The 24,477-nt window shown below is 41.8% G+C and overlaps 1 protein-coding gene across 6 annotated transcripts in view; it reads left to right on the top strand.

Annotated features, from left to right (window-relative positions):
- The window catches only part of BNC2 (basonuclin zinc finger protein 2), a 398,619-nt gene that overhangs the window by 69,016 nt on the left and 305,126 nt on the right, over positions 1-24,477 (top strand). The window contains exon 1 of one of the 6 annotated variants that reach the window (XM_083592932.1): positions 2,237-2,395. The exons of 4 other annotated variants lie outside the window; for them this stretch is intronic. The gene's annotated coding sequence lies outside the window, so the exon portion shown is untranslated. Of the gene's footprint in view, positions 1-2,236; positions 2,396-24,477 lie in introns of those variants that run through there. One more of the 6 variants, XM_083592927.1, reaches the window with a different exon arrangement.

Genomic DNA, 24,477 nt, shown 5'->3' on the forward strand with positions numbered 1-24,477 from the left:
TGTTTTATTTACTCTTCCAAAGATTATGGTTACATGCAACATCTGAATTTGATATTTTGAAACCAAGTTCAGGAAATATAGCATAACTGAATACAAACCATCCCCCCTTAATTGCACCTTATATTGGCTTATTTGTTAGTTCTATAATTAAGCCATTACAGTATGCCTTACTCATATCACTGGCTGGCATTGCTCTTCCTAACTTCCTCCCTGTAGAACTCATAGAACGTGCACATGCAAATATATTTATTGGTATTACTAAGTCCTTTCCACTTTTACCCTTCCTCATCTAGCAATTCACACTATGCACTCTTCCAACAGAATGCTCTAGGTGTCTGTCATCTGCATTCCTCCCATAGATCCCTGTGTGCAGGATACCCTTCCTCTGGATGGGAACAATGGCGGCAAGGGATTCAGAAGCCTGCTCATTTTAAATCACGGCAGATATTTTCTGGATCCACTTGTCTATCCTTCTGCAACTCATTTTTGGGTCCCCAGTGAATAATATTTAGCATGTATTTAGTATTAATGCATTTTGCATGTACAGCATTTAGTAACTTTGCATGGGAGAAGGTGGGTTTTTAATGAGAAAAAAAAGTTCAATTTCCCTCCCCAAGCCTTGCAGGGTTTACCAAAATATCTCATGCGGTTATAGCATTCATTTGTGGTACAAAGAAAAGGCAAACACTGCAAGAGAAACTAAAAATAGCAGTTTTGATCTTATTGCATAATTCTTCAAAATATTATCGATTTCAGGCTTTTAAATAAATTATTATTTATTTATTTTTGCAAATTTAGAAATGGATGTGTGATGCAAACTATGCCCAATTCACTGCTTAATATCCTAACAGAAATGCTGTACAAGTTAGCATGTGCCTAATCAAGAAATGTACACTGCCCTGTAAATCAGCCTGTACCAACTGGAGTTTATGGTAATAATGGAATGTTCTTGTTTTGCTGTACATATATGTACAGGAATTTTTTTTTGTTGGTACTACATACTATCTTGCAAAGTATGCAAGTGTGCATTTGTAAATGTACAGTAAAACCTGTCTTAAGTGATGACCCAAGGGCCTAGTTGTGGTAGTCTTTTTAATTAAAGGTCAAACAAAATTATGCTGGGAACCTTAGGGAAACTTTAAAGTGATTTCTTAAGACAGGGGCTGCCTATTAGATTTTGTTCGTTGTATAAATCTGAGTACTTGGTTTGTGAATCCCATCCTGCCAAGAGTGTGATTCCTCACTCATTTTTATTGTTCAACTGGAAATGGCAGAACATCTGTGGACTGTTGAGGTTTGAGTCATAATACCAATGAAAGCATGTTTTTCGTGAAACAAGTAATGAGGATATAATTAGGCCAGGTTTAATTCTTTTTTTCACTTTGCTATTCCATCAGAAATGCTGCTTTCGACTAGATGAAGCACTCTGCAAAACTGTTTTGACAGAATTTAAAATTGTTTTGTTGTTGAAATGTCTCAAAATGAGGGAATGGTTGACATTTTGGAATGTTGACGCTCCAGATTCACAGCAACGGCTCTGCTTGTGAACTGCTGACTAGGGATTGGGCACAAGTCATGAGGCCGAAGAAGGGATTTTGAAAGGGAACTCTTCTGATTCACGACAGATCCCTAAACGTTTCCAGTGATTACAAATATGCTTTGCAGTAAAGAAAAGGAACCAAGTTTTTGGCGATTACTCGACCCTTTACCTTGCAAAATATGAAATTCTTCCAGGATTAAAAGAAGAAGAATGCATTTGTGGCAATGCTTGCAAACATGTCCTGGCAAAACATTGTTTTATGAGCTTGAAAGTGTGGCAGGTTTCCCTTAGTGGCATAGCGTAGAAGTATTGATGTGACCGCTACTCCATGAGAAAATGGAAAGGGCTGAGAGCAATTAACTAACCTTGCTGCAGAGCTATTTCCTATCAGTTTGGCCTTTACTGTAGAACAGTTACGCAGGAGTTTTCACTGTAAACTAATTGCTTATTATGCTGTTCCTTGCACCTGGATCCTTTAACATTCCTCATAGCTCAGAAAACAGTAGTACCTCCTTTATTATGGGATGGGGAAGCCGTTTGCTCAAGTTATCTTCATGGTTTGGGAGCTGCTGCAGTGCTGTTGCTTTAAAGTAGCACCATGAGCATGACGTTCTGGGCTTCAGAGCGACACCCACAGGCCTCAGTCATGTGGGATCAACCTATCTTGCAGCTTTTGGCAGTGTGGGCTCTGCCCACGTGCCTTGGAGCTTCTGTCGTTTATCTTTGCAGCATGGGAAGGAGTTGATGTGCTGTAACTTTCATGCCTTGAAGGGAAACCTAACTGGAATTAGGAGAAACATGCTACTTCTATTGCAGAAGCCTTCCAGGAAAGAATGGGATGACTGGTTGCGATAGGTGAGTTGTGTGTGGAAGAGCAAGAGGGTTGGCGGAATAGTGTATATCATGGGTAGGTAAACTAAGGCCCGGGGGCTGGATTCGGCCCAATCGCCTTCTAAATCTGGCCTGCAGATGGTCCTGGAATCAGCATGTTTTTACATGAGTAGAATGTGTCCTTTTATTTAAAATACATCTCTGGGTTATTTGTGAGGCCTGCCTGATGTTTTTACATGAGTAGAATGTGTGCTTTTATTTAAAATGCATCTCTGGGTTATTTGTGGGGCATAGGAATTTGTTCATATTTGCCCCCAAAATATAGTCCGGCCCCCCACAAGGTCTGTGGGACAGTGGATCAGTCCCCTGCTGAAAAAGTTTGCTGACCCCTGGTGTATATAGTGTGTTTACTGACAGAGGAGGAAACGGTATATACGTGTAGGAAAATACATAGTATAAATCCCATATCTTTTTATTCTCAAACTGCTGAATGCATGGATTGTTGGATATTGAGCTGGTTAATGCCTGCCCTGAGTTTACATGCTTGACTTTCTAGGCAGGCTTTTGCTATGCAAATTTCCAACAATAATTTGCACAGACTCATGGGTTTTGAGGTTGCACTTGTATGCGCATGCACCTGCCAGAGAGTTTTCCACATGCCATTTTAGGAGTGATCTGTGAGCACACAGCACTTACTAAATGTATTTTAGCTTGTACAATGCTTTTACGAATTGGCAAAAGCCAAGCACCTGTGTATTTCTGTGTGTTTCCTCCCCCTCACCTCTGCATGCACCACATTAAAAAGCAACATATAAACATAATGGATAATAACAAGTGATACATTAGGATATTCTGTGAATACGAGTTCAGTCTTAAGGACTAAAAAAGATCATGGAGCTGATTCTTTTCTGCTCAAGTGATTTAGCATATTTACACAAATCTAATGCACCATCATATCTAATGTGCACCCTAATTTCCATGACGTAATTTGGCCAAAAAAGTGTGCATTGCCTTCGAGGAAATATGGTATTTTCAGAGCAGTTACATGGTTAAACCATTTGAGTGTTACTTGGTCATGTTTGTGCACCCATGGAATCGCTTCAGAGAGCCAGAGCTTACGTTCCCAATATTACATAGGAATTGACCCATGGCACAAACTTTTCCATTGACTTCTTCATTTGTAAATGCTTGAGTGGCTGTAATCCCATGAATGCTTCACTTCCATTGAACTCAATGGAACTTTCTTCTAGGTGGACACATCTAGGATTTTTTTTATTATTATATATTTCTTTTGCTGTAAGTACCGGTAGGTTAATAAGAGCAGGTTGCCCAAGACTTTTGGTTTTTTCCCCTTATCAAATAATGTAGTGTTATGTGTATATTTCTTCACAGCTGAAGTCCATTTCTATACATTCCATATCGCCAGAATATCTATATGGTTCAGTGAAAGGAAGAAAATGTTTGTACTACTCATTTTCTCAAATCTGAATAGTTTTCTAGTATAAAAATGCACCCGTTTTATGACTTTTAGATGCAAGAGAACCAGGTGGGGATCTGGGGTGTGACTGAAACCTACTTCTCTCTTGAGGTCCTGGGATTTCTGCTAAGTATTGAGGAGATAGTTCATGGGGAGGCAAACTAAGGCCTGGGGGCCAGATCCGGCCCAATCGCCTTCTCAATCCGGCCCACAGACGGTACGGGAATCAGCGTGTTTTTACATGAGTAGAATGTGTCCTTTTATTTAAAATGCATCTCTGGGTTATTTGTGGGGCATAGGAATTCGTTCATTCCCCCCCTCAAAAAAAATTTATTCTGGCCCCACACAAGGTCTGAGGGACAGTGGACCGGCCCCCCTCTTGGAAAAGTTTGCTACCAAGTTATTAGAAAGCATGCAGTCATCTGTGGGTTTTTTTGTGTGGATGGAAATCTATTATTCTTTCACTGCTGTCAGCAGTGAGAAGCCCAGTACACATTCTTTTGGAATAAATCTTACATTATGTTTTATTTTGTTTATTCACGGCAAAGTTTTTGCTTCTTGATGGCATGACACACATTGTCCCTTTCTGCTGTCAGCAATTAAGAGAAGGCCTTGGCTGATTTTTTTTTTTAAAAAAGCCTTGTGACATAGAGAACATTTGCCTGAAACGTTCCCATGTGAGCCTCAATCTTGGCTAAACTCTGAAAGGGAGGAGGGAGAGTGAATAAGGCTTTTGTTGAAGAGTGACAGGCAGGCAGCGCCGGCTAAGTTTAACTTAAATCCTTTCGTTGATATTGGAAAGTCATAAGCCTGCAGATGACATTGCCACATTCAATGCACTGTGTGATCTGGGACTTTGTTGCTTGCATGACTGTGTGGGTATGTGTATAGTGTAAACATTTTATGAACTGCAGTTTCTGATCCATCGGTCTGTCTGGGCAAGAATGTCCCTTGATACTAAAAAGAACAGCAATCAGGACAGAATTGGTCAATGCGGCATGTCTAATGGTGGGAAGATATTTGAAGGACTCACTATAGACACAATAGACTCTCTAAATAGCCTCTTTGCACCCTGAGTCTTATTGCAAACAGGTTCATTAAGGAGAGACATTCTGACACACAGCATCACAGTAATGAAAGTAGCTCTGTTTTTCTAATATTGTATCTTGCCACTTCAGTTATGCTGCCAGTACAAGATTTCCCTTGTGTTGCTGTATATTTCTCCAGAAAAAGAATCAGTCTTCATAGAATATACAATTATTTTGTACGGGAATATATAACTCACACCTAAGATACAGCCTTTCCCTGTTTATGTGCACTAGTGCAAAAATAATTGGCAGGCCCATCTTCCAGACTAAAAGACCAACAGCAGCAGCAACAACAACAAAAAAGCCCACCTTCTATTGGAAAGATTTTAAAACAAATTGGAAGATAACATTGAAAAATGTTGTCACAGTAAACTCTTCTGATGCCCTATATAGCAATGGTATATCCTAAAGAAAATATTTCCTCCTTCTCTATCCTCTTCTACATTATAGGTAACCAGACTATGAACTGTTGAGTTAATAATCTTCTGTGTTAGATCCAAACAGCTCAGGGTGTGAGTAGAAAGTGTTTCTGCTCTCAGGAGAGAGGTTGCTGATTTCCCTTGCCTCCTTGAGTGCTTCAAGGCATGTTTAAATCCCACTTTGGAAGGTTCCGGGCCCTTCAAGAACAGATTTTCATGGGGGGGGGGGGCTGCAGTAGGAAGTGGTGGGGAGGGAGCAAGAACTGAAACAAGATTAGGTGCCCTGCATTAATTTGGCCTTTGAACCCCAGACGGTGATTGCTTTTATCGGAAAGGGGAAGGGGAGATAAAATTTTGGATATGCAATGGGCTTGAATGACAACGACTACGCATATAGTTCAAATAATTTACTTGTCCTGTTGAACTTGGGTGTCATCTCTGAAATGGGTTGATAGTTAATTTTCTGTGCATTCCGATTCCACCCCCCACCCCCCAGAAGGAAAACAGCAGCAGCAGCAGCAACAACAAATTGTAGGGGCATAAGCTTAGATGCAGGGACACGGGTGGCGCTGTGGGTTAAACCACAGAGCCTAGGACTTGCCGATCAGAAGGTCGGCAGTTCGAATCCCCACGACGGGGTGAGCTCCCGTTGTTCGTTCCCTGATCCTGCCAACCTACCAGTATGAAAGCACATCAAAGTGCAAGTAGATAAATAGGTACTGCTCTGGCGGGAAGCTAAACGGCGTTTCTGTGCGTTGCTCTGGTTCGCCAGAAGCGGCTTAGTCATGCTGGCCACATGACCCGGAAGCTGTATGCCGGCTCCCTCAGCCAATAAAGCGAGATGAGCGCCGCAACCCCAGAGTTGGTCACGACTGGACCTGATGGTCAGGGGTCCCTTTACCTTTTTTAAGCTTAGATGCAATTTGAAGGACTGATTTTATTTCAAAATATATATCCCACCTTCCTGTACATGAGTTTGCTTGAGGTGGCCTAGAAGATCAAAACGATTAAAGAACTAGAATCAACTCAAACTCCAATCCTGAATGAGCAAATTAATCAGTAGCAGCAATGAAAACTAAAGCATTTAAAGCCATTCATTTGCTCTGTATCACATTGTTAAGAAGAACAAGAACAAACCTTCAAGAGGTTTAGAATGCTGTACTATGCATTTTTACTTGGAAGGTAGCCCCATTGGTATCAATGAGGCTTACATCCTTGGAAGTATGCTTGTGATTGTTGCCTAAAATGTATGTTTTGCCTCTTTGTGTATAGAAACACTGCCATAATATTATTTCATTATATGCTTCTTGGTAATCCTGCAGTGGTTCTGTTTTCTCTCTTTTGGACACCCTCCAAGTGCTCTTTTCATCTATTTTGTGTTTTAAAGTGAATTAACTTTTAGACAATGCAGAATAATAATCTTGATTCTCTCTAGTCTGCACTCTCTTGTTTTCCATTTCTTGGTCTGATAACTTTCCCATTTTCTGCAGGAGTTCTGAAAAAGAATATTTCATATTTAAGGCTGCAGCCCTCAGTAGATTTGCATGGAGCTAAGTTCAGTTGAAATTAGTTAGATTTAGTGCATTTAAATGGGCTGGATTTAATAATCAACTCTCTCAATCCCCTATCCCCAGTCCAGTGCTTTGCAACCAGTCATCCCATGAAACAGATCAGTGTGGAAATGCTGTATTAAACCGCTTCTTAAAAAAATATATATTTGGACCTGGCCAATATGGCCAACTATCGCCCAGTCTCAAATCTTCCATTCTTGGGCAATGCGATTGAGTGAGTGGTTTCTGAACAACTCTAGGCATGCCTGGAGAATGCGGACCATTTGGATCCCTTCCAATCAGGATTCAGGCCTCTTCATGGGACTGAAATTGCCTTGGTCGTGCTGGTTGATGATCTCCGGTGGGCCAGGAACCGAGGTGAAAGCTGTTTCCTAGTCCTGCTGGATCTCTCAGCGGCCTTTGACACCATTGATCATGACATCCTTCTGGACTGTCAAGAGGGTTTGGGGGCTGGGGGCGATGTTAGGTGGTGGTTCTGCTTCTTCCTCCTGGGTCGTGTCCAGAAAGTGGTGTTGGGGGATCTGTGTTCAGACCCCTGGGCTCTCACTTGTGGGGTGCCACAGGGCTCCATCCTCTCCCCCATGCTTTTTAACATCTATATGAAGCTGCTGGGAGAGATCATCGGGGGTTTCGACTGGGCATTCACTAATACAGTGGTACCTCGGGTTAAGTACTTAATTTGTTCCGGAGGTCTGTTCTTAACCTGAAACTGTTCTTAACCTGAAACTGTTCTTAACCTGAAGCACCACTTTAGCTAATGGGGCCTCCCGCTGCCGCCACTCGATTTCTGTTCTCATCCTGAAGCAAAGTTCTTAACCCGAGGTACTATTTCTGGGTTAGTGGAGTCTGTAACCTGAAGCATATGTAACCTGAAGCGTATGTAACCTGAGGTACCACTGTATACGGATGATGCCCAGCTCTACCTCTCCTTCAAATTTGAACCAGTGAAGACAGTGATGGTCCTGTGTGAGTATCTGGAGGTGTTTGGAGGATGGATGGTGACTAGCAGATTGAGGTTGAATCCTGACAAGACAAAAGTACTGTTTTTTGGGGGGGTAGGGGGCGAGCAGGTGGGGGGGAAACTCCCTGGTCCTGAATGGGGCTACTGTGCCCCTGAGTGATTTGCATTGGCTTTTAAATGACCGAATTGGACAGTGCAAAGAATAAGATGCACAGCAGAGTAAAATAAAATGAGGGAGACATGGTTTTGTTTGGCACACCAATGCTTTATTTTCTTCCTAATGTGGAACTCAATGATAAAGAAAAGCTGCCTGCGCAGACAAGATTTGTGAGGGTAACCAGACAGGCCTCAGATGCTCCACACCTTGTCTTCATCAGTGCTGATCTAGAATTGCCGCCTCTTTTTCTTCAAACACTGCAATTTAGTTCTGTGAAATTTCAAAAGTCATAATTTTTGATTTTGCAAAATGATATGCTTCTTCCTGGGGAGCCATCTCTTACACCTGTCATGTTCTAAAGGCAGGTGAAAATGAAGAATGGGGGGATGTTTGTTGATGGCTGCTACGGATTAAAATACACAGCAAGCACTAGCGTGGAAACGCCTTGTGGCGTTTGGTCGGGTTTAGCAGAAGTTACTCTCTTTTTGTCTGAGGTCATTTAATTGCAGTGTTGGTGGTAATCTCAGAGGGTTATTTCCTGGTATCTGTTTACTTTTGCCTCGGCTCATGGGACGATGCTTTCATAGATTTTAAAGGGGGCGGGGAAGGCATTTGAATTCACTGCAAAGGATGCTTCAAAGTGCCAAATTTATTTGTTTAGTGGTGTACTTGGATCAGGGAGCTGTTCTTAAGTAGCACCAAAGAATCAGGTGGGAGGTGGGTGTTTGCTTGCTTGTTCGCTACCCTTCAACTACATTTGCCTCACTCGAAAGGGAAGCAGCTGGGGGAGTGGAGTTGCACCCCATATTTTCTTACTCTTCATCTGCTTTAAGCTTCACTTTCCCTCTGCTACTTTTGCAAGTGTTTGATCCAACCCATACATACATAGAGATGTCCTTGAGCTACAGTTTCATCCCCAAGTTTAACAAAAACAGAGCTGCTCCCTAATATATTTGAGAAATAGTCCTCCCTTGTTGTGGTTAAATCTTCGTATACCTTTTACAGGCTTCTTCAGTTTTGGGTGACATCATCACCATCCTTTGTAACCTTTGTGGCTTCTAAGAATTGGACCATCTGAGTTTCACATGGTTTGGTGGTTTTTGTTTTTTTTTAAGGGTAGCTTTATCATCGCAGTATTGATTCTGGAGAAACTCTTTGCAGCTGCTGCCAATTGGGTCCTCTTCCAGCTGAAATATAGGCTGGGAAAGACAACAGGGAGCGCTCCACATTTGTTGCATGTATCTTAGTTTTTTGTTACTTTGAAGTCTCCTGATACCCTCCACAGATTTGTCTGGGGAGGCCAATTTTTCGTGCAATTTATTCCTTATTTGTCCTGCACAAAATCCTATGCCCAGTTTGTATTGTTTAAACTAAACTGACAAAATTAAAATCTGTATGGTAAAACCAACAACATGTGACAGCCCCTCAGATACTTGAAGATGGCTGTCTCCTCTTTTCCAAGCTAAACATATCCAGCTCCTTCAACTGCTCTTCGACCAATGTGCTGTTATATAGCATTCCTTGTGCAGCGGGTAGACCCTAATATTGCACCAGGCAAATCGGACTGCCACACTTCAGATATTGGTTAATAAGTTCATTTGAAATAATTAAAACCCAAAGATCCATAGGCATTTCAATATTTAGGCACCCAGAGCTGGTGATATGCGGCGGCTACGAGACCCAGTGATGTGGTCATTAGAGTGTCAGGTCAGGATAAGGGAGACCCAGCATAAAGTCTCCCCTTGGCCATGAAGACTCGCTAGGTGACCTTGGTCCAGTCACTGCCATGCCTACGTCACAGCATATTTGTGAGGACAAGCAAGGAGAACTGTTTTTGCAACTATGAGCTCCTTGAAGGAAGGGTAGGTTACAGATGTAATAAATAGTATACATGTAGTGATGAATAAATAAATAAGGCGTGGATTCAGCTTTGCATTGGGGATGTCAGTTCTTCGCTCCATTATGAATTTACTAGGTGGCATTAAACAAGCCACTATTCTCTCAGCCTCAACTTTCGTAAGTTAATATTATAATTATTTATTTATTAATACTAACCATTTATTGATCATAATTATTAGAACTCTTGCCCCAACTTTCAACTCCAACAGGACTGATCAGCGTCGCTCGCAATGTCTTTAAACCCATACAATCAGATGTTCTAAAATAATACAGTGGTACCTCGGGTTACATACGCTTCAGGTTTCAGACTCCGCTAACCCAGAAATAGTGTTTCAGGTTAAGAACTTTGCTTCAGGTTGAGAACAGAAATCATGCTCCGGCGGCTTGGCGGCAGCGGGAGGCCCCATTAGCTAAAGTGGTGCTTCAGGTTAAGAACAGTTTCAGGTTAAGTACAGACCTCCAGAACGAATTAAGTACTTAACCCGAGGTACCACTGTATTGGTTAAGTAATGAGTGTTAATACTACTTGTCTGCCTTAAGTAATTTATTTGAAATATGTGTTTCACACCAAAAGCTTACAGTGAGCCAACTTGGGGAGCGCATTTGGTGCAGAAGGTGGGGCAAAACATTTTTGAGTAAATAAATCTAGTAGCCCTGGGAAATCCATTCTAGATTTCTCTCTTTCGCTGCTGCTGCTGCCACCTGCCTATGAGACCCCTTGGGCCAGGGACACAGGATTATCACATCTTTAGAGTTGCTTCCTTGACAGTAGGGAAATAGCCTGCTGAATCTGAAGCGCCCTTGTCTCCCTGGTCCTTCAAGAACTAGTATAGCAAACCAAGCCACATGGTATGGTAACCAGCTCTTGAGTGTGTTCAGAAACTAGAAGTCTGATTAAGGAGTTTATTCAAAAGGAGTCTTATGTAAGAAGGAATAGGGGAGAAATGGCAAGTGGGAAGCTTCGAATGAAATAAAGCACTATATTGGTCTAACCAATCCTGCTCTTCATCCAAACTTAACATTGCAGAACATACTATCCATGGTCTCCTGGCGGTGGAAGCTTTAGCCATCGGTTGCAGGTTCAAGAGGGACAAAGGACTGTTTTGCAACAGTCAACTTTTAAAGGTTTCTGGGTACCCAGGTTGGACTTCATCAACAGCTGGTGGTATTCTGCCAATCACAGACCAGGTCATGTTCCATAGGTAGAGAAGGTTGGTGCCTTTTGGAAGTTTGGAGGTGTCTATCTCAGTGTTAAACATCACTGGATTTTCCACGGTTGCTGCCAGATTGAACCTACCCTGTGTTTGTGTGTTTGGGACCTTGGGGAAAGAATGTGCCTGGCCTCTCTCAGAGGAAACTGAGGCTGAGAGATCAGAGCTCATCTTCACAGATATCACCCTTCGTATTTGCTTTCAAATGTTCCATTGGTTCACCTATATGACTCTTACAACCCCCCTGGAAGTCAATATTACCCCCCATACTGCAGATGGAAGGACTGAGAGTATGAGAATGGCTTCCCTAAGACTAGGCATGGCCAAACTTGGCCCTACAGCTGTTTTGGGACTACAACTCCCATCATCCCTAGCTAACAGCACCAGTGGTCAGGGATGATGGGAATTGTGGTTCCAAAACAGCTGAAGGGCCAAGTTTGGCCATGCCTGCCTAAGACCATTTAGTGAATTCCTGTCAGAAACGAGATCTGAATTGGGGACATCCTGATTTGTAGCTCCCTATCTTTGTCACTACGCCATACCAGCTCTCAAAAACAACCCTTAAAATAAGAAAATAAATGAAAACACAATAACAAGCAGTTAACCAGAAAAGCAAATGATATTTGGGGAATGCACTACATATATTAGTGCTGGTGTTTCTATTTTTTGCTGCTGCTGTTTTCTGGTTTGTGAGGAGGACTTGCATACACTCTCGCGTGTTTATTTTCACACCGTGTTGCCCAGTTTTGTCTTCTTTTTTGAAACGGAACTGTTTGCTGTGTACTTGTGCTAGAGAAGCAGAAGGCTTGTCCGGCTACCATTTTCAGGTTATCATTTTAGTTTGTAGAAAATGTGCTAAGGCTCCCTGGCAGGTGCATGAGCCCCCATGCTCAGTACTTCAGAATGGGGTACTTAAGGGAAGTTGAAAGAAATTAACCTCAATTAAAGGGAATATTGATGGATGGTTACGGAGATAAATATGATATATTGCCCAGGAAAATAAAAACACACATTAAAATAACATTAAAGTTGTGACAAAACATGCTTAAAGGTAGAAATTTTTGAGGAAAGGGGAGCCTTTTAAAAATAACTTTGACATCTCTCTCTTTAAATAAATAAATAAATAAACGTAAACCTAGCTCTAATGAAGTGTGGTATAGAATTAGTTACAACGTAGTGTCAATATATTCGGATTTTATCCCTTGGGCATCTTTTGATTTTGATGTATGGTTTGAGCTACTCAGCATCCATTAAGCACGTTGAGGTGAGAAAATAAGTTCTTCGGCTGTGAATTCATCTTAATTTCCTTTTGTTCATTGTGCTTCTTTCAAAGACATTAGGAATAATTCACAGAGAACTTGTGTGAAAGTCCAGTTGAGTGGAATAGCAGCCGCACATGTATGCCTTCTTCTGCTGTATAAAACATGCAGGTTCTTAGTGGATTGTGAATAATATTATAAAAGGCTTTTCTGAACCTTAATATGCATATGTAAATCATCTGAAAGTGAGTATATCCCCAGAGAGACTAATCACATGTGAGATTCCTTGCTTATGAATATCATGCTAATACCATTCTTATATCAACTTAAATGGAATCCATTAATTCCATAGGCGGAGATGGGGTGGATTCTAGCTGCTGAAACTGGCCAGAGAACATTTTGTCCATTGGCTTGTGCTCATAGGCTTAATTGTAAACTGCCTTAGGTGCTTTGGCAGAAAAGTGGCACATAAATAAAATAAACCTATAATTGTCATCATGCTCACTGATGTTAAATATTAAGGAAGAGGACATCAAAATGCTTTCGTCAAGGCTTCCCCAAGTATTGGGGAAATGGTGGAATATGTTGTCTTTTTAGCTTCCAAAACTCCATGTTTCCATCTTTGGATTATGGTGTTGTGGTTTTTAGTCTTCCCCAACTCTTTTTTGGGAGAGCTTTGTGAGTGGAGACTGCTCTGACTTCAACCGGCTCTTTTGTAATGTACTGCTGCTACTTTTCATCCGTAGCAAGACTCTTGAGCCAAGGACTCAGTTCCTGACAATGCAATTACAAATGCTTTTAATCCTTCTCCTCCCTTCAGAGCAAAGTAGGAAAGTGCTGATTCTATTGGAAATCATCTGGCAGGTGATGATTTATTTATTGTGACATTTATATCCCACCCTTCCTCTGAGGAGCTTGTAGCGACTTACATGGCCTACCAGTGGTGTAGCAGGGGTTGCCAGAGCCCGGGGCCACATGGAGAGGGTGGGAGGGAGGCAAATGGATGAAGCACGCATGTGCATTCAATTGCCTAAGGGCGTCTGCGTCATCCAGGAGATCGCAGCTGCAGAGATAAGTAAAGAGTCATTCTGTTGTCTGGAGAGGTCACTTCCTGGTTTGCATGGAGAAGCCGTTTTTTCAACGCAGCCCAGCGATGGAGGTGAACAGCTGTGTTGAGGCCACACCTGTATTGAGGCAGCACCTGGTGGTGAAATTTTACCCATACAATCACCTTCTGAGGTACTTAGGCTGAGAGATAATGACTGGCCCAAAAGCCAACCCAGCGTGTTTCATAGCTTAGGGTGAATTTGAACTCGGTTCCCTCTGGCTGTAATTCAACTCTCTAACCATTGCTCTGCTCTGGCTCTCTGGCTTCTCCCTTAAAGACAGCACAGCTAAGCCTTCTGAGCAGAAAGGAATTCATTTCAGTAGCTATCTTGCATGTGAAAAGTGGGTGGGTGTTTCGTGACTTGCACCCTGCCTGATGCTTTTGGTAGGTCCAGTTCATGGCATCCCCTGAAGAATTCTGGGATCTGTTGTTTGTTAAGGGTGCTGAGCACTGTTAGGAGGCCCCTGTTCCCTTCACAGAGCCATAATTCTAAAGAGTTCCCTGGGAAGAAGGATTGACTGTTAAACCACTCTGGGGCTTGCAGTCCCATGTGGGAAATAGCAGCTCTCAACATCCTTAACGAATTACATCTTTTATAATGCCTTGTGCGGGGGAGAATGCCTTGAGTCTTTAAAGTGGGGTGAATGTATGGGGTGAATGTGACCACACATTGGGGGGTCACATCCATTGCCCCTGACCCAACATCTACTTAACACAGGTTGTTAAAAGGGGGTTGTTCATGCACAAGACAGCATGCAGTTAGGCTCTTTCACACAACTGGGGATTTGTTGTTGTTGTTAACTGCGCTACAAACAAAAGTAATTGTGCAAAACAAGCAAAACTATGGAATACAACCAACCTGCTGTCCAGTTTCATCCTTGCATTTACCTGGGAATAAGTATTTAGTGGAAATTGCTTCTGGGCAATCCTTTAAAGGATTGTGCTATTTAAATGGCAAGGTTAGTCAGACACTGTATCCTTATATACCATCTATGCTTGCAGCCTTGGTGCTAAATGCTTCTCCTTACGGCATGCGTTCTTCATGTGCATTAAATTGGTACAAGATTAGGAGGCCAAGAGTTCATACGATACTTGTGAAAGTAGTGACAAACGTTTCCACGTTCAGACAGGTAGATCTATTGGGGAAGCAGTCTTTTAAACTTAAATCTTCCTGGTCTTTACTCGTTTGTTGAGGAAAGTAAAACCTATCGCAGTTCTAAATGCAATATAAATGTCCTGTATGATCATAACAAGTATGCAAAAACGTTTAAATATATTTGTGATGTATGGAAGCAATTACTAGCCTTGAATGAATCACGCAGTCCTAATGTTGGATCTAGCCAAAAACATATATGTATGTTTCTAAACAAAATTTCATTTGTGTGGGAGGAAAGAGGGAGAGGGGAGGAGAGCAAGGTTAACTTTTATTAGGAACCCATATTGAGCCATATTTTTAATGCCAATACCATTCTTTGTAACTCAAGCAATAAAACTGCTCCATATTAGGCTTAGGTTACTCTTTCCCTCCGTTCGCTGTCACCAGCCTTCCCAGGGAGATGCTTTCTACTATAAAAATAAAACTTTTAATACTTGAACCTACACAAATAGCAACCCGGATTATGTTGCAGAGCTCTTGTTCTGTTTGTGCAGAACCTCGGCTGCGGTTGCCGAGATAGTAAGGAACACTTAAATAGGTGGTCGTGGTTCAGGTTTTTTTTTTTTTTTTTTTTAGATTTTAAGTACTGTATAACATTCATTCATTCATTCAGTCCAGCAAACCTCATAATACCTTTCTATTATTATTTTTTTAAAAAAAGTAGAACAGTAAGCCCCAGTTAAAACTGCTTGCTTTAATGAAGAAACCAAGCCAGTTGGGCGGGGTATAAATAAAAATATTATTATTATTATTATTATTATTATTATTATTATTGCTTTCGTTCTGAATTCAGATAATAAATATTTTTGTTTTATTAAAAAAAGAAAGCTGCCATATTAACAGTTTAAAAAACAAAGCAGCCCAATTTATTTATTCATTTCCAAATACGATGTTTAATTTTTTTCAAGTAATCATCTTCCCTACCCTGGTCCCCACCCCCCACCCCCAAACCAAGGAAAATACTTTGATGTTCAGCCAGGTCCTGTGTTTCACTTCCTTGTATTTATGTAGTGGGGACATTAAAAAAGGTCCCATCTACATTCTGAAGTGGTGCACTCCATTCTGCCACCTCAGGATTCCTAAAGTTACCAAGCAATCTTCTGCTGGTGTGGTGCGTGCTTCATGTGTGAGTATTACCATCAGTTTGCTTCTTGCCTAGCTCAGTGCCCCAGCGACAGTGGCATGAATGATGTAGCAGTCCTTTCTGGTCCAGGGATTCCTGCCTGAGAGATGATGAGAAACGGGTGTCCTGCTCACAGAAGCAGCCACTCCCATCATTCTGTAAGATGCTGGATGGTGATGAGGAGGAATGGAGCAAGGGAAATGCCTGAAATCAGTGCAGGCAGCCCATATTAACACGAGTCTGCGTTAAAACTGTAGCAATTGTTGAAAAGCGGAACACAAATGCCGGTTGTAAAAATTATGCACTGTGATCTCTTGTAGCACAAGCCCACTTCAAGCAATGCATGGCATGTCACAGTAGAAGATTGTATACATGAGCATTTGCAAAGGGAAGTACCATTGTGATGCGGGGGCAGGGCAGGAATGGGAATACTTTCCTTCCCTCTTTGTTATGTACTGAGTTGAATAGGATCCAAACTGCAGCAGTCTGATTGGTCCTAGAACAATAGGATCCAAAAGGCAGCAGTCTGATTGGTCCTAGAACAATAGGATTCAGAATGCAGCAGTCTGATTGGTCCTAGAACAATGCAGCAGTATGATTGGTTGGAAGGAACCACCCAATCATGCTCCAGATAGAAGTGAATCCACAACCTGATTGGCTTACAGTAGAATTCCGGAATTAGCCAATCATGTGCAGCCCATTGTGTAAATAATGTATATAAAGCAGATGCTTTGAGGGGACTTTCATTCATTCCTCCTCACCACTATGAGCTGAATAAAGAGCATGAAATCACTTTGCGACTCTGAGTATATTTCACTCTTGTACCACCTTCAACTGAGAAGGTGGTCCTGAATGGGGTAACTGTGCCCCTGAAGGAGCAGGTGAACAGCCTGGGAGTCATTCTGGACTCAAAGCTGTCCATGGAGGCGCAGGTCAATGCTGTGTCCAGGGCAGCTGTCTACCAGCTCCACCTGGTACACAGACTGAGACCCTCCCTGCCCATGGACTGTCTTGCCAGAGTGGTGCATGCTCTGGTTATCTCCTGCTTGGACTATTGTAATGCACTCTATGTGGGGCTACCTTTGAAGGTGACCCGCAAACTGCAATTAATCCAGAATGTGGGAGCTAGACTGGTGACTGGGAGTGGCCACCGAGACCACATAACACCAGTCCTGAAAGACCTACATTGGCTCCCAGTACTTTTCCGAACACAATTCAAAGTGTTGGTGCTGACCTCTAAAGCCCTAAACGGCCTCCGTCCAGTATACCTGAAGGAGCGTCTCCACCCCCATCGTTCAGCCCAGACACTGAGGTCCAGCTCTGAGGTCCTTCTGGCAGTTCCCTCCCTGCGAGAAGTGAGGTTACAGGGAACCAGGCAGAGAGCCTTCTCGGTAGTGGCGCCCACCCTGTGGAACACCCTCCTATCAGATGTCAAAGAAATAAACAACTATCAGACTTAAGGAAGACATCTGAAGGCAGCCCTGTTGAAGGAAAGTTTTAATATTTAAAATGGATTGTTTCAAGAAGTGGCAAAAAGACATATCTAAATTTGTCTGGCAGGGCAAAAAGCCCAGAATTAAATTTAAGATATTAACGGATTCAAAGGAAAGAGGGGGGTTTGCCCTGCCAGACTTTAAATTGTACTATGAAGCGGCAGCTTTCTGCTGGCTGAAAGAATGGCTGCTTCTTGAAAACACAGACATTTTGGATTTGGAAGGTTTTAACAATATTTTTGGGTGGCATGCATACTTGTGGTATGACAAGGTTAAAGCACATAAAAGTTTTAAAAATCATATTGTCAGAAAAGCACTATTAAATGTCTGGGTTAGATATAAAGACTTGCTGGAAAATAAAACTCCAAGGTGGCTGTCGCCAATGGAAGCTAAGGCAGTTAAAAAGTTAAATATGGAGTCCAAGTGGCCAAGATACTGGGAAATTTTGGAAAAGGAAGGGGACAAACTGAGATTGCAGAGTTTTGAGAAATTAAAAGGGAAGGTGAGAGACTGGTTGCACTATCACCAAATAAATGAAGCGTTTAAACTGGACAGTAAAATTGGCTTCCAGGTGGAAAAATCAAAATTGGAGACAGAACTGTTAGAACCCAGTACTAAGAATTTGTCAAAAATGTACAATTTGCTGCTGAAATGGAATACACAAGATGAAACGGTTAAATCGGCCATGATTAAATGGGCTCAGGACATTGGTCATAATATTTTGTTTGCTGATTGGGAAAAGTTGTGGACCACTGGGATGAAATTTACGGCATGTAATGCCTTAAGAGAAAACATTATGAAAATGATATATAGGTGGTACATAACCCCAGTCAAGCTTGCAAAGATTTACCATTTGCCTGACAATAAATGTTGGAAATGTAAAGAAACTGAAGGTACATTTTTTCATCTTTGGTGGACTTGCCCGAAGATTAAGGTATTCTGGGAAATGATCTATAATGAACTTAAAAAGGTATTTAAATATACTTTCCCCAAGAAACCAGAGGCCTTTCTCTTGGGTATTGTCGGCCAAGGGGTGTTAAAGACGGATATAACTTTCTTTATGTATGCTACAACAGCAGCTAGAATACTCATTGCGAAGTACTGGAAGACGCAAGAGCTACCCACACTGGAAGAATGGCAGATGAAGGTGATAGACTACATGGGTTTGGCAGAAATGACGAGCAGAATCCGAAACCAGGGAAGAGAAGCAGCGCAAGAAGAATGGAAAAAATTTAAAGACTATTTAAAGAAATATTACAAAATTAATGAAAGTTAGAATGATGCTGGACTGGAAAGTAAATGGTTACTATTAGCTATGGTTAAGACAAGGAGAATAAGGAAGACTAGTCTAAATTTAAATTAAAATAAGGGAAGATTTGCTGAACAATTGATAAGAATTTGGAATACAGAAAAGGGAGGCATGAGGAAGTCGGGGAAGAAAGGTATAAGAAATTAGGATATGAAATGATACATGTTTTTTGTTCCGTTTTTGTCTTTGTATGTTTATGTATGTTGTGTTTATATGGAAAAAATAAAAATATTATAAAAAAAAGGAAAGTTTTAATATTTGATGAATTATTGTATTTTAATATTTTGCTGGAAGCCGCCCAGAGTGGCTGGGGAAATCCAGCTAGATGGGCGGGGTATAAATATAAATTATATTACTGTTGTTGTTGTTGTTGTTATTATTATTATTATTATTATTATTTATTAATTATTGAGAAACAGCTCTGGATGTTCTCTTCCGTCATGAGCTGGAGCATGCAGAGACTGCAGGACAACATCCGAGGAATCGTTACACAAGATGGATGGTTTGTTGACATCAGGACTTCTCAGTTTAGGCTTGGCACCCGGTTCAGTTTTCAAGGTCTCAAATGATCTTGGCACTCGGGTTCCTGGCAGACAAAATTGAAGGCTGTCTCTCTCTCTCTCTCTCTCTCTCTCTCTCTCTCTCTCTCTCTCTCTCTCTCTTTTAGGAGACCCATTAAGGACACAGTTAGATAAGTAAAAGGCGGCATGAATCAGCCATAATAGCCACAAGCCTCAGTCATTGTCCTACTTATCTTTACCTGTGTTGTGGAAGGCTTCCAGCAGGACTGGTTTTCACCACCACCACCCATCCACTGCCTGCTAAAAGTCTTCCAAATTGACATGAAGCTAGGTAGTATTTCTAGGAACAGTGAGCTCCATTTTTTGGACAGTTTGTAAGTCTTCTTTATCTTTGTTATGTGCATCACAAAGTGCACCTAGTCATTATGCAGTAAATGCTCAAAGAAGGACTAAGACACACTGCATGGTGCTGTTAGAAAGAGGAAGCTACCTTGAACAACATGATTAATAGCAGAACTATTACAGTGTTGATCAGCTGGGTAGCTCAGTTGGTTAGATGCAGTGGTTCCCTATTAGGGGTCTGCAGAAAGCACCCAGGGGGTCCACAGCCCCATCCCTTGCTTCCCCCCAACTATTTTTTTTTGTTATTTTTGCATCGTAATATCACATATTTTATGGTCTGTTTTTTAGTGTGCCTAAAATCCTTTGCTTATTAGGAGCTACCCCACATTTTGTTAAAAAAAAAATGCTTTGCAGAGGTGACTACAACAGAGTTACTGAAATTTTCAGAAGTAGGGGGCCTGTAGCTTGGCTTTTAAAAAACAGGGGGTCCTCATTAATTAGCTAATTGGGAACCACTGAGTTAGAGTATTGCACTGATAACACCATGGTTGCATGTTTGATGTCTGTATGGGACAGGTGTATATTCTTGTATTGCAGGGGGTTAGAGTAGATGATCCTCAGTGTCCCTTCCAACTTTACAATTCTATTATTTACACCCCCCAATAAAACCCATTTAAATAAAAGGGGGATCTGCTAGTAGGACAAGCTGCTATCTTCCTCTGTTGGGTCAGCTGATCCAAAGACTCTTGCAGTATTACCCATCCATACGTCATACACTTAGGTCACTAAGAGCTGGGAGTGAGTTTGGCTCCTACCTATTGGCTTCCCCAAATTTACAGGGAAAAGAAAACAGTATATTTGAAGATATGTGGTGGAGACACAACCTTCTGCCTGATCCCTGGGGGTGCTATGATACTGCCAGGCTTCTACTGAAAGGGATCAAACTGAAATGCAATGTTTCTCTGACTGCACATCTGGTTGAGATATATGGGACTTCTCCCCCCCCCCACTTTCCAGGGGTTCCTTCATTTTACACAGTGGCCCTCCCTCCATTCACCATTCCACACATCATGCTGGTTGACATTTGTTTTGTCGGAATGAGATTTGCCTATCTGCCAGGGACTGCTGGCTATGTGAAACATCTTGAGTTGTTGGCGGTTGTGGGGGTGTGGGGTGAGCCCACCCTGTAACCACTAAGCACCATCATTATACCAACTTACCAAGTATATTCTCACCTCTAAGAACACAATAAATATTACCCTATCTTTTGCCAAGGAGAATTTTGGCAGAAGGAGCAGGGAACACCTCTTATCTGATGGGGCTGGGAGAGTCAATTTTATGACCTTCGCTGTAGCTTACTGAGAATATTCCTCATTTCAGACCTATTTATGATTGCCTGGTACCCTTTATACAATGCTTCCATCATCTGTAGCCATACTGTGTGGGTAAAAGCGATCCAATGGAGACATACCAGGTGGTTGGTACGTTTGCAACCGTGATGGATGAGCTTTTATCCTCCCAGTTAATAGTCTTTTTTTCTTTACTAGCTGCCCCTTTGTCTGTAGAGCTCAGTTTCGCCCGCAAAAGCAAACTGGAGAAGGAAAGGCAGAGCAGCGCCTTTTATTCCATCCATTTGAAGTCTGTAACAAATAATTCTTATTGTGCCCACGGAGAGAGAGAGAGAGAGAGAGAGAGCGGGAGAGAGAGAATATGCAATGCATATTATGCCAGTATCAAAAAGCGGTGCCAAATGGCGACTTTGACAAAGATTTACCAACCCGGCAAATGTGGAAGTGTTCTGTAGGCTAACAGTTTTAATGGGTTTATCTTAGATAGTACTTCAGTTGTGAAAGTGTCAGTTAATAATTTACCCGTCCCAAGAGGCTGTGGAAGCAATCACACTCTGTAGCAAGGTACTCCTGGGTCTGTCACTTCGCTGTAGCTCATCTTGGCTATAGAAATGCACCATTGGATGCGACATCAGCACTGTGTCTGCACTTTGACAAATGAAGTCTTGTAAGAGCTAAATAAGGCATGGGGAAGTTTTAGAATGAGCAAATAGCTCTTCAGCTGATTTCTGCAGTAATGGATTACTGTAAATGTCCCATCTACTGCACATCCGACAAAACGCCGGTTCTGAACTGATAACTGTTCTTTCCTCTTTCCCTTTTATTTTAAATCCCCACTTATTTCTGGGAAGGAGCTTCTCCCAGGAAAATACCTTGCTAGGATGCAGATAACATTAGAAACATTTGTTTGATCCCAGTGGCAAGCAGATACCAAGCAAAGGTGATACATTGCGCAATTGGGTAAGAAGTGAAATTCGCTGCCGGATATATGAACGTTTAACATAGAAAACCCCTCTCATATATAGTACTTACATTGTCACCTTTCACCATTCAATTTGCTGTGTTGTCTTTGTTAACACAAAAATACTGTAGAATAAGTACCATTTATGTGAATTTTATTCTCCAATTTCCTCATCTAATCTCACTGTCGTCTTGGCATGGTGAGGATTTGCAATTTGTTTTTCTGGATATGAAAGACTGTTTTTTCCTATGAAACGATCACTTAGACCACAGTGTTGCATTAAAACATTGCACTATTATAGAGATTTACGGTTATTTAATAATGATTTATTACAGTAATTTATTCTGCCAGCTGCAGCTCCCTTTTTCCAGTAGAATTTTTGAATAGAATTGATATCAAAATTTGCTAGAAGAATGCATTTAAAAGTCTAATGAAATGTATATCAAAACTCATGTTAAAAACTAGGCAACTGTATGGAGGCGGGGGGGGGGGAAGTTACTTGAAGCTTTCGGAGTTTTAAAAGAAGCTTGCCTCTTATTTGCAGGATCAGCAGGAATTGGTGTTATTATTGTGCAGTGGGAAAATGTAGCTGTTGCTTCTGATTCCCGAAAGACAATGCTTTCTATACGATAGGTGGGAGCAAATTTGGGCATGTTCACATGGTAGTTCATTCCATTTTCCCCTGTTTCCATAACTGTTAATTTCTGAATTGCATTTGAGCCTTCAACACAATGTAAAAGCCACTTCTGGAAAAACCAGTGGAATACAGTGGATGTTTAGCGTTCATTTCCTTGATTCCAGAAAAAATCCTTCTGCAGAAAATCATGGGAGTGAAGTGACAGAATCTCACTCACCTTCTGGGCAAACTGGCCAATTTGAAGAAGAGTAGAGGAGCTGTGTGCCTCACTGTTCTTCACACACTCATAGCGATGTTGCTCTACGGAGTTACCATTGCCTTGGTCACCCCGATGGGTGACCTTAATTAGAAGAAAGAGAGTGAGTGCTCAACCCTGTTAATTGTGCTGGATCTCTCAGCAGCTTTTGCTACCTTCAACCATTGTATGTTGCTGGGCAGGCTCTTGTGGACTGGATTGGGAATTGAAGGCATGGTTCAACAGTGGTTCTGCTTCAGACGGTGACATTGGGTCCTCAGCACTTTTGTCTGATGCATCTCGCCCCCAATGTTGTTTAACATCTATATGAAGCTGTTGGGATTGGTCACTAGGAGATTGGATTGCGATGCCATCAATATACAGATGGCAGGCAGCTCTATTTCTCTCTTGCTGCTGAATCAGGTGTAGTGTTGCAAGTCTTGGTAGACTGTTCGCAAGCCTGTACACAAATGGTGGGTTGAATGAGAGGCAGTATTGATGAGTCCAGGCAAGATGGAAGCATTGCGAGTAGGTGCTTCCTAGGTCTGGAATTAGGCAAGTTGGGGTTCTGGATGGGGTTGAACTCTCCCTGCAGGTATTCCAGGATCCATCACTGTCACTGGAGGCCTGAGTGGTCATAATGGCTAGGATTGCCCTTTTATAGCTTTGGCTGGTGTGCAAGCTCTAGGCTGTTCCTGAACAAAGATAGCCTTGTCACGGTGATCAGTGCTTAGGCTTGAGACTATAAAGTGCCCTGTGTGGGCCTGCCCCTAAGGTTGGTCTGGAAACTGCAGCTGGTGCAAAATGCAGTAATTAGAGTCGCTAACGAGAGCAGCTGAGTGTGAACAAGTGATACGGTTGATTGAAGAGCAGCACTGGCTGCCAGTTTGCTACTGAGACAATTTAAAAGTTCTGTTGCCCTAGCCAAGTAGTTGGTAATCTATATACACTTGCTGGGTTATTGAAATCTCAGGATAAGGGCCTCCTGGTTGTGCCTCAGCCTACAAAAGTTCATTTGCCAGTAGTTGGGGAAAGACGCCTTTTCTGGTGTGACAACTAATCTGTGGAGTCTTCTCCCTCTGAAGTAAGGTAGGGACTGACTCTGCTTAATTTGTGGTGCTTTGTGAAAACACATATATTCACCCAGGCCTTTGCTGATCATTAATACCAGCACCCTTGAAAATGTCAATTTACTGTGGTTTTTCTTGCATTTACTATACTTAACAACCGGATTTTAATGGACTGTTTTCATTGCATTGGCATTTTTACGTTGTAAACTACCCTGTAGTTTTTCCACAAAGGGCGACATACAAATGTTTTAAATAAGTAACTAAATGTTACATATAGCCCTCAGCTTGGGGCTTATAACATAGGCAGTTCATTGATTTGGTTTGGCTGTTTGAGATGTGCAGCATGAATGAAGATACGCCTTGTAGGTATGTGACTAGGGAGAAAACCTGGAAGAATCTGTGTTGCACTCTGGTTTGGGCTATTAGATCGGTGTGTGTTGTTTGGTGTTTTCTTAAGTTGCATGTGCTTTGCCTTCCAAATCTAGGTGTGAAAATGCCCTTAACTTTCATTTTGGCATGCAAGAAATGGAAAGGACAGTGACACATTAAGGTGTTTATACAGTAGCTGCTTATTAGTCCATAGGAGTCTGTAATATTTTGGTCTCATCTGTGGGTGTCCTGGTATTCTGAATTTTCAAGGCTGCAACCCTAGGTTCGTTTAGTCCAACCTTTTGCAATGCAGGAATATGCAGCAGTCCCATATGGGAATCCAACCTTAGCATTATCAACACCATGTTTTAACCAACAGAGCTACCCTCTG

The sequence above is a fragment of the Podarcis filfolensis genome (assembly GCF_964270895.1).
Source record: "Podarcis filfolensis genome assembly, chromosome: 17".
NCBI classification, from domain to species: Eukaryota; Metazoa; Chordata; class Lepidosauria; order Squamata; family Lacertidae; genus Podarcis; species Podarcis filfolensis.